The sequence below is a fragment of the Calidris pugnax genome, unplaced genomic scaffold, assembly GCF_001431845.1.
Source record: "Calidris pugnax isolate Ruff unplaced genomic scaffold, ASM143184v1 scaffold52, whole genome shotgun sequence".
NCBI classification, from domain to species: Eukaryota; Metazoa; Chordata; class Aves; order Charadriiformes; family Scolopacidae; genus Calidris; species Calidris pugnax.
In genome coordinates, this window is record NW_015090811.1 from 192,206 (window position 1) to 203,135 (window position 10,930).

General features: G+C 40.0%; 1 protein-coding gene across 1 annotated transcript in view; it reads right to left on the bottom strand.

Moving 5' to 3' along the window:
* Positions 1–2,439: 2,439 nt before the first annotated feature.
* Positions 2,440–10,930, bottom strand: part of SLITRK3 (SLIT and NTRK like family member 3) — a 15,353-nt gene continuing 6,862 nt past the window's right edge. The window contains exon 3 of the mRNA XM_014938786.1: positions 2,440–4,962. The gene's annotated coding sequence lies outside the window, so the exon portion shown is untranslated. The remainder of the gene's footprint in view (positions 4,963–10,930) is intronic.

Genomic DNA, 10,930 nt, shown 5'->3' on the forward strand with positions numbered 1-10,930 from the left:
GTATCCTTTGTGCTCTGTCCAGGTGATAAAATTGCCACAGCTTCTCTGACCACCGCTGTGTCTGCTCATTGCCTCCTTCTATAACCATCACAACGGCAGCTTCACGAGCTCAGCCACCACATACAAAGGGCCACAGCTAACATTATGACATTTCTTTCTATTTTCCTCTTTTTTTTTTTTTTTTTTGTTAACATCAGTACCCAGCTCCAAAGCTGCTAAGTCATTAAGTGCTTTACAGCAGATAATTAGTCTGTGGAGCCAGCCCTTGAGCCACCTTGTTTTCACATGAATTGTAGGATCCTAATTCCTGTAAATTCATAGTGTATTCTAGTAGAGTGCCACTGTCCTTTGCACTTAACAATTAGTTTAAGGATTGTTTTAAGCAGGATTCGGTAAAGAGAGATTTTCTTAGGGAGTATGTGTTTGTCTGGTTTGGGGTTTTTTTCAACACACAAGGACAGGAACAGGTTTTAGGTGGGTATAGGAGCTCGTGCAGAAGTCACATAGGAGCCTGAGGAACCCCTATCCTTATGACTTAACAGCCTGTCCACTGACCAGGGGATACAGGTGCCACCAGAGATTATCACATAACAATGGCTTCAGCTCTTTGCATTCCTGTGGGAAGAAAATCACCAGCTGGGTGAAAAGGAAGAAGATTGCCACATGCAAGGTCAAGCTCCCCACCAGCACTGAGTAGCCCAAACACATCACTGGGCTGACGCCAGCTCCCGCTAACTGAGAAACTGGGTTTATCCATCTTCATTTTTAAACTTGTTTAACAAAATGCTAATGGCTGCATGGAAAGCCCTCCAGAGAAACTGCTACCAGCGGGTACCAAACATCTTTGAATCATCTCCCTGGATCAGGGACACGAGCACTGCTGTGCTGAGAGCAACGGAGCTGCAATGATTTACAGCAGCAGATCCTTAGGCACCTATGTGCTTTAGGTGATGTAATTTATTTGGATGTCTAGCTACAGCAACAAGATGACTTTGTATGTCTGATCCTTGAACCACACTGTTCCTTTCCTAAATATAAAGTGGCGTAGCAAAATTCACCTATATGGAAGACAGGGTTTGTTTCTTGTTTCTCTCAAGCAACAGTGCAAGTAGCCCAGGTTCATTATAGATTAAATTCATCCTGCACAGAGGAGATTGCCAGAGTACGAGGAGATTTGCAAACTTCATCATTCCTTCACTGGCTTCAGTTTGTGGGCTTCTTGTGTGCATGGCTGCTTTCCTGAGGATATGGACATCTAGGCATCTTCTTTAACAACTGACATCAGAAAAACTTATTTCCCAAAGTCTCCAGATGCTCAGCAAAGTAGCAGCCCTCTGAGCTTTGCGATAAACTATGTTCAAATTCTGATGCTTCTTGCTGAAAAAAATTAGCCATTTGAAGATGATGTTCATGTGTGTGTGCCCCAGAGACACCATATTCAAGCGGTTAGCCTGACTTTAGGCCTGCATGAGTTAATTAAAAAATAATCATTTTTTTCTGCTCCCCTTCCGGTTGTCTTCATTCAGGCAAATATGCTGAAGTTACAAAAACAGCGAAAGGATTGCTTTAACTAGAAGATGGTATATGAATTCAGCATATTTTCTGCATAAAAATATGGCATTTGTATGGAAATGACCTATTTTCTTGAACAGGCAGCTATATATCACAGAAAGTTTCACTGTAACATTTATGCAAAAGAGATTGAGAAGCACTTTCCCATAAGGTGCTTATTTCCTCCAGATGAAATAATAAAGCAGAGCATAATCAAGAAGCTTGAAAGAAATATTTCACTCGATACCATACGTTTTAAGCCACTGGGTATTTGTTTTAGATTTCCATGATTATTTTGTGTTTGTTTGTCTTCTGCCTTAAAGGAAGCAAAGGGCTGAGAAAGAAATAATTCATTCTCCCCCCTTTTTCTCTTCTAGTCACATTACAGTTTGCAAACGATGGCAGATTGGCAGCGTGACAGATCCACACTGCTCTAATAACCGTGACAGCAGAGGACCTGTTTGGTGTTGGAAGCAGAATGACATTTCCCTGCACCAACCCCCAGCAGGTTGTGCCTGTCCCCGCACGCAGTCAGAGGGGGACACGGGCTCTGCCCCACGGGAGCCAAAATTGTGACGATAAATCCACTTTACCTTGACCTACATTTATTCCAGCACAATGCATGTGGCAATTCAGCAATCAGCCATCATTCAGGGCAGGTGGCTCCAGGGATGCTCACACAGATCATTACCTTGCAGCTTTTCCTTCCAGCTGCAGCGTATTGCGGTGAGTTATTCCAGGGGCTGAGCCAATTCCAGCACAAAACAGGGGCAAAACTCAAAATAACCACCAGCAGCACAAAATCCAAACCTTTGCCAACACCCAACAACTGTGTAAAAGTCTTACCAACAGAAAGATACTATAATCATAGAATACGTAACTAGTAAGTCATTTTTAGGCTCACTTTTATTACAAAATTACAATTTTAGTTAATAGTTGCACAACTACAAGATTGTTTTAATGTCAGCACTTAATGCAACACTCTCATCTGATTCAAGCCCAGTGAAGTCAAGTGCAAAATCCAGCCTGATATGAACAGTGAGAAATTCTTTGAGCTTATCATGAATTAAGGTATAGCTCGTTCTGATGATGAAGTGAAATTATTTAAAATCAATTATAACATAAAAGACACATCCTGAACTAGATGTTCACTGAGCTAAGATTCTTGATTTACAGCCTAACATCCTAACCCCAAATGGAAATCCATACATCACTGAGCCAAAGTAATCAGACTTCAGATAACTTACACTACAGCAGGAAATTCATCTTTTTTTCCTCCGTTCAGAAGCCTGGGACATTAACAGCAACCAGAATAATTACTGCTTTGGCTGTTTCACCATCAAAACTCCATGAGCATAACAGAAATTTCCAAAACACAAGCAGTCACCAACCACCTTCCTTTGCCTTTCAAACCAGCCCTGAGACATTTTGGCCACCACTTTATTTCACAAATGCAGAACAGCTGTGGAGCAGCTAACGACTTACTTGGAGTCCTCTGGAATAGAAAAAACCTTCCAGCCTTGTGCTCAACCACTAAGCAATGCTCCTTTCTACATATAAAAGATAACTTAAGACATTTGTGCCAGTATGGTGTTAATGGAAGCAGCTTTTTGTTGGGTTTTAAAGAAAAGGACACAGTATTGAAATGTTATTTCCCATAGTTGCATGAATATTTATATAGAGAAATATAAATTTATATAAATGTATACATATCTATAGATACACATATTATACATTATAGGCATATACATACATACATATATACACACCGTGTTATATACACATACACAGATTTGTATATACATATATATAAGTATATATATACACAAACGCACACACAGCTTGCTGCTTTTTAGCTAGCTATAGTTATAAATTCTCCCTCCCGCACGGAGCCAAGATGATCTGAGTTGCCTTTGCTGAACTCCCCACGGTTGTCTTCCCATCCCAAATTAAATATAATACTCATTATTCTGCCATTCTGGTTCCTGAGAAACTTGGCAACCTTTCTGAATGACTTGAGATGCAGCAATTTCTCCTGCGTTGCCTCTACTAACCTATTCTAGGAGACGCAATATGCTGCTAAGATGAAGTGTCCAAATTGCTAATACGTCTGAGAAGTGCCTCCACTGACCTACATTGACAATTTAGGTCTTAATGTATCTATTTTTAGCTTCGTAACCAAAACGCCCATATTTTAATAACAGTCCAAAGCAAGCCGTATACCTGAATCTCCCAGAACTTTCCAAAAATCTTCTTCTACACTTCAACATGCTGGCATATACATGTATACACACATATATATATACATACAGAATATATGTATATACTGTACATACTTAGTATCAGCATTTCCATTACGTACATTAGCTGTCCTGTTCCCCTAGAAGTAACGACAAAGGAGGCAGTTACTTCTGCTTTGAGTTAACAGCAGCTAATTTTAGGCCGTTGCAAATGAGACATCTCTGCTTTATCCCTGATGCATACCTGTGAGAGATCCATCTCATCAGTGTTTTTGTGCTCTGAAGGCTTTAACAGACTTTGGCTGGCTTGTAGGGGCTGGCAAAGCACAAGGCATGTCATACCACCAGGGCTAACCTCGGGAGGCTGCTTACAAAGCTGAGTTACAGGGAGACAATCCAGTCGATACATCGTACAGAATGAAGTCTTGAGGTGGAAAACACCACTCTATAGAAAAACCCAAGAGAGACAACCATATTTTCAACTGGTCTCCGTCTCACGCACGTGGTCGATGCGCAAACCGAGGGGTTAAAACTTATTGTCAGCCAAATGGATATCTGTGCATGCAGATAGGTAAAAACGACACTGAGAATGCCAACAGTCTGGAGGCTGGTTGAGAACTTGGGCCAAAAGCAGGAAAAATGGGATTCTGTGAGATATTTGTTTACCTGCTCTAAATAGAGAGGTCTCAACAAGAATTGTGTGTTGTTATTGACTGTCTCTAACCTGGTGAGATGCTTGACTCTCAGGTGTCGTTCACATTGCTAGCCTTGGCACAGTTCCCACCTGTCACAACTGAACCCATCTCCCAGACATGCCAACGCCGTTCCACCCATCAGCATTGCTGCCTCTAGCAGCATGGCCCCTCACTGCTCACAGGAGATATATGTATTTTTATTAAAAAAAATAGATAAATCCACATTTCTTTCTTTGTTGGTTTAAAACCAAAAGGGAGAATCAAACAGAGATTGAATGCTGACTGCCTCTTTCCCTTGATTAGTGCCTTTCGTTATCCTCAGTGAGGGCTGCAGAACAAGAAGTCAATAGCTATGACTTGCCCTTTCTTTGAAGAAAACACTAGCATAGACTGGATCTAAAAAAATACCTTTACTTGCCATATTTCTTTGCTTGCCAATACTATCCTCTTTCCAAAGCAGCCAGGTTTTTGGGTCACTGCAAGAAAACATAATAGAAGTGATGCCACAAGAAATGATGCCCTCTAATTAAGAAGAATGCATTAGCTATACACTTTTTAAGCAGTACTTTTATGAAGTCTGATCAGATGTGCCCTTTCATGGCAGTTTAACAGCACCAGAGAAACTCTGGATAAGTTTCCTAAAGAACACAGGGACAAATTTTTAAATGGCCAGCATCCACTACCAATGACCAGTTTTTTTAAAGTTCATTTTTCACCGAAACACCACAACATGATTTTTCTAAGTGCTCAGCACTCCCCTGCTCCCCGCGCACACAGAACTGGTACCTCCAGTGGAGCAGTACCCCAGGTACCTGATTTTTCAGGGTGAGAGCTAATGGTGGAGCAGATCAGCTGGCCACATCTGACCCTGTAATCTCATTAATAGGAATTTCTTACATCTTCCTTAGAATCAGACTGTCCTGGACACTTTCAGTAACGAGAGGACACAGCAGAGTGAATGCATTTCAACTTTAAGTCTGAGTGGCAATTCCTATGCTCTTTTAAGCATAGCTGCTTTGTTCTCCAGAGAAAAGAAAGAATTAAATTTGAAAGTCCTATTAAAAAGTATTGTGTGATGAGAATTTTCACACTGCAAATTTTTGCTCTCTCCAATCATACTCTGAATAATATCAAACTAAACAAACACAGAACCAAATAAAACCCCATTAACCAGCCTTGATTTGCGAAGCCAAAGCCTCCAAAGTTCAATGACAGATTTCAGTTCAAAGATTATTCAGATAATGGACATTATATATATACACACACATAGAGTAACTTAGAAACAAAGTACAAACCCAAAGGTTTACGTAGCTGTCTAGAAAACTCATCTCAGTTTAGGACAGTTACTGTTGTGATAGACTGACTTTGTTTTCAACAAGTAAGGGATGAAAAAATATTAAAAAATACATTCCTACAGTTCTTTAACACGTGAACCCACTACTGTATCCAGAAAAGCAAAGCAAAGCTGAGAAAAGCAAGAAAAAACACCGTTTTCCCATAATCAGTGCACTAATGCCACTTTAACATTTGGGGAAAGTCATTAGCTTCAAATAAGATGGTCCCTGTAGGATAAAGACTCCCAAACCTTTCTTCTGCTTTTTGTTTGTTTGTTTGTTTGTTTTTTATAGAATTAATTTTACAGGAGACCCCACCAGTAATGGTGACAGTTCCCACCATCAGCAGAAGGGATGGCAGGTCCATCAGAAGCAGCAGCTCCTGATGTCTCAGGTCTATGATGGTCCAATGGTGATTAATCACAATTCAGGAACTCCTGCTTGAAAATATTCAAGCCCTACTGCAAAATCTCATCGCTACAGAGAGCCTCCCTTCCTGGCACAGTGCTGCAACAACATGCCAAATTGCCATGCCACATGCCATGGATAGGAATATTCCTACACAGTGGCATTCGTTTTAATTTCCAAATATGGAGAGATTCGACCCTTGGCTAACCTAAAATATTTCTTCAGAATTCATAGAATATACAGGACATTCTTGAGAGATTTAGAAAATTCTAGTAGAAAAATAAAGATGTTAGAAAAAGTAAATGGACATTAAAGATTCAGTATATGACATATGACTAATTAATGTTACAGGAGACCCCACCAGTAATGGTGACAGTTCCCACCATCAGCAGAAGGGATGGCAGGTCCATCAGAAGCAGCAGCTCCTGATGTCTCAGGTCTATGATGGTCCAATGGTGATTAATCACAATTCAGGAACTCCTGCTTGAAAATATTCAAGCCCTACTGCAAAATCTCATCGCTACAGAGAGCCTCCCTTCCTGGCACAGTGCTGCAACAACATGCCAAATTGCCATGCCACATGCCATGGATAGGAATATTCCTACACAGTGGCATTCGTTTTAATTTCCAAATATGGAGAGATTCGACCCTTGGCTAACCTAAAATATTTCTTCAGAATTCATAGAATATACAGGACATTCTTGAGAGATTTAGAAAATTCTAGTAGAAAAATAAAGATGTTAGAAAAAGTAAATGGACATTAAAGATTCAGTATATGACATATGACTGAGTTATTAATATTTTATATTGTGCTATGCCCTCTATTATTATCTATTCTTTTTAAGGCACCCAACATCTTAGTATTGCATATACATACATCTTCATAATGTCTAAAAATAACCCCACACTGAGGATTAACATCCTTAACATTCAAAAATATAAAGACTGATGCAACATCTACCACACAGAGACTACCCAGTACAACTGTGGGACTGGGAATTCCTATAGCAATCCCACTGGCTCTGCTTCTTCGAGCCTTCTCCCATCATTTTTCCACAAAAATGAACCATCTGACACTGTTCTGAAAAACCACAGTATTGACCAAGAGAGAAAATGCCACCACAGGGGAGTGTTTCCAAATACTTTTGCAGTCATCAATGATAACCTACCAGTTTCACCCCAGTAGCCATGTCTAGCAAAGCTAATGCTTTCATCAGCAATCCCCCTAACTCCTCCAACAACCCAAACAAGAATGAAAATAGAAGTACATAATTTTGAAAGTGGAAGCTATAAGGATCAAGAAAAAGACATTAAAAAAAACCCAAAAACAAACCACAATTGTCAGTCCCTGTTAATATTCTTGCTTTTAAAGAAAAAGATAGTACTAATAAAGTATTTCCAAATAATTTTCAATTGTTACATTAATAATTGTGTTGGCTAGTTGGTCACCTAAAACTCTGGTACCAGTTTCCACGTTTCTTGAATCTGATGAGATGCACTCAAGTTTGCCTTTATGCAAATGCTCTTATTTTAAAATAAAAAAGTGCTAAATATTGGATAATTTGTGAATGAGGTCAATCAGAAAGACTACTAAATTGACAGCAAAACCATCTTTTCTATACTGTTACTCATTTTATTCCGAAATAGTCATGTGGAGCACTTGTCTCAAAATACTTGAATCTACTTAATATATGATGTAATTTTCTGAGATCAGACCTTGCTCTTCATTCAAGGCAGTTGACTAAAAGTGAGCAGTAATGTGGTGTTTCATTACTGGCTTCAAGGGAGCAGAATTAGGCCTCCAGTCCATATCCACACAAGGTTTTGTTCCAAGTGCATTCCACTTCTTCCACTAGCTCAAACAGGTTTCAAACTGGGGCATAACTACATATGCCCCCAATAAACCAGAAACTTTTAAAGAATTGGGAAAAATGATGTGTTTCCACTCACATCAGCAATACCAAGTGTTAAAAAATAGCACATTTTTGTACAAAGAGCTGTTGTTACATATTGGATGCATTTACTCTACATTTCTCCCGTGGAAACAACTGCGTTGTACTCTATAATCCATACATAAATTCACTGTGAAACTCTGTTACGAGGAAGTCAGACTTAGAATCAAGTCTTGGAAAACTCAGAAAATAGGAATCTGCGATGCGCAGCCACCTGGTTTCCGAGCCTACATAAATCCACGTTGTAAAAGCAAAATGCCTTTGGAAGAAGTGCAATTCTGGAACAAGATCACACCTAAGTGGCTGGAGCACTGCCAGAAGTCATAGTCTTTGGTTGAGTAATGGGGCTAAGCAATGAACTTCCAAAGTTACGGCCAAATTCTACACGCTTTTTCCACGTGAACACTTCTGTTACAGCTAAAGCCAATTTATCACGCCTCGTTCACGTGAACAGCCCGTGTGAAGCAGGTACTTGAACAAAGGAGAAGTAGCAGAGCACTCAGGAATCACTGCTCGCACACATCAGTGTTTCAGAAACCTAGAGCATTGCACATTGACATTTCATCGAGACCTTCCTGTCCTGTTTCTGCACGAGTTTACAGCAGAGAACACAAGTTGACCGAAGCTGCACGTTTCTAGCTTAAAACCAGACCGACTGTGATGACATGCTCAAAAGTGGTTTCGTCTGGAAAGGTCTCTGACAAAATCTTGAGTTACCACAACTCATGTCCACTGCATCTCGTAATAAATGACCTGCCTGTAACATTCCCCTGACTAGAGCAGTACAGGTCCTGGCTTGCTGTGACAGATGTTCAGAGATGAATTGCTTTCCAGAACTCAGATTACTATTCATACCATGAAAAAAGAACATCTTTCTCTCACTGTTGATACAGTCAAGAGATCCAGGAAACAATTTCCTAGTCTCAAACAAATCTTTTAACTCAGGTAGAATATGATGGTGACAGCAATGGCAATATCCAGGAAATACGAAAGAGCACTGATAATTGAGCACTATTATTATCCTTTCTAGATTACTTACCTGGTCTTTTTTTTTCTTTCCCACCTGTAGGAAGAATTCCAATATAATCAATGAGTGAATAAAACAAATGCATGATGACAGATTTACTGCCAGGTTCTGAGCACCACCACAAACTGAACTGCTGAAGCCGATACCAGCTACTTGTTGCACAATAATGAAGTAAGCTAAAAAAATATTTATTTATTTAAAATAGTATCCCATCAAACAGCTCCAGTGTAAATGCAGATCATTTGACTTTATTTGATTCCTTCCCAATATTATTAATGCTACCAATAATACTGCTGATAATGATATAATTATCATTAATACTCCCTATTAATTAGGAGTAACCCAGGTCGAAGCATGTAAAGAGTCACCCGTCACAGATCAGAGGTGATGGATCCACTTTTGTTTCCTGCAGTGGAAAGTAATGCTGCCACCCACTCAGCCTCAGCTCAACACAATGAAACAGCAAAACAGAAGTCATCATAACACACATTAGATATCACAGTTAAATATTGTCAACACTTTGAGAGCGAATCATCCCCAAATGATTCCAGTACACAAGGAAGAGGAAGTTTCCTACACAAGGAAAGAAAAATAACTCGGTGTAAGCCAAAAATTATCTCTTTTAATACAAAATTCCATTCTCATAGAACAAATTTATTTCCACTGAATAAATAGATTTCCTCACCACTCGTGGGTGAGATTACTACCTATAGTCAATGTTGAAATTCTCTTGCCTTTCTGCAGTTTAGTTAAAATATAAACATTATTTGCAACTGGCTTTACTATATTTGGATACAAGTATGAACACTTGGGGGTTTGATGACATTGCCAAATGTATACAGCACCTCTCTCACTAGGGGTTGTACTTTAGCCTGATTTATAGCTCCACGCGTAACTTGCATGTAGTCCTATCAATGTAATCATTATGTTTATCATAAGAAGGATCTGGCCTTTGCACTTTGATGTTTATTACTTTTAACACGTGCATGCTCTTCTACTATCCATTAAAGAAAACCCAGATGAACAAAGCAGTAGTAATAAAACACTATTGACTCAACAGAGGGATCTGGGAACGTCAAATTTTGACCAATCATATGGAGCTGATGCTAGATTTACAGACATTTGGAGCTGTCCCTCCATCTCAAAACACATACAGTTACTACCAAGGCCCAGGAAATTATTTCTCTCACACCCAGATGCCTCTCCAAGACAGAATTGACAAAAAAAAGCCTGCAAGAAGCATACTGGCTGAAGCTATAAATAGCAACACTTGGGGTGAAAACAAGTATTCGTGGTTTTATCTCCATTAAAATGCATTGTGCTGGGTGAAACCGAGTTGTCCCCCAAGAGGAAGGAGAAGTCGAGCTGGGTGTGAGGTGACACCAGGCTGGGTGCTACACCAGCCTCTGCCCCCCCCCCCCGAGACCCTTAGTCCCCTGCCACCAACTGGAAGAAATGCCCTGGGGGAAAAAATCTTTTTAACGCAGTAGGGAAGGAAAAAAAAAAAAAAAATAAAATAAAATAATGGCAATTCACCTGGAACAAATTACCGTTAGCGCTGTTCCGTTAAGAAAAAATTCTTTTTATAGATATATTTCTGTATAAAACTCTCGTATTTGAAGGTCTTTAGGGCGACGCAGGCTACGGGCTCTCCCCTTCGCGGCTCCCCCGGTATAAGGCGGCCGGGGGTTACATTCAACGGGGCCGGGGGGGGCCGGGCCGG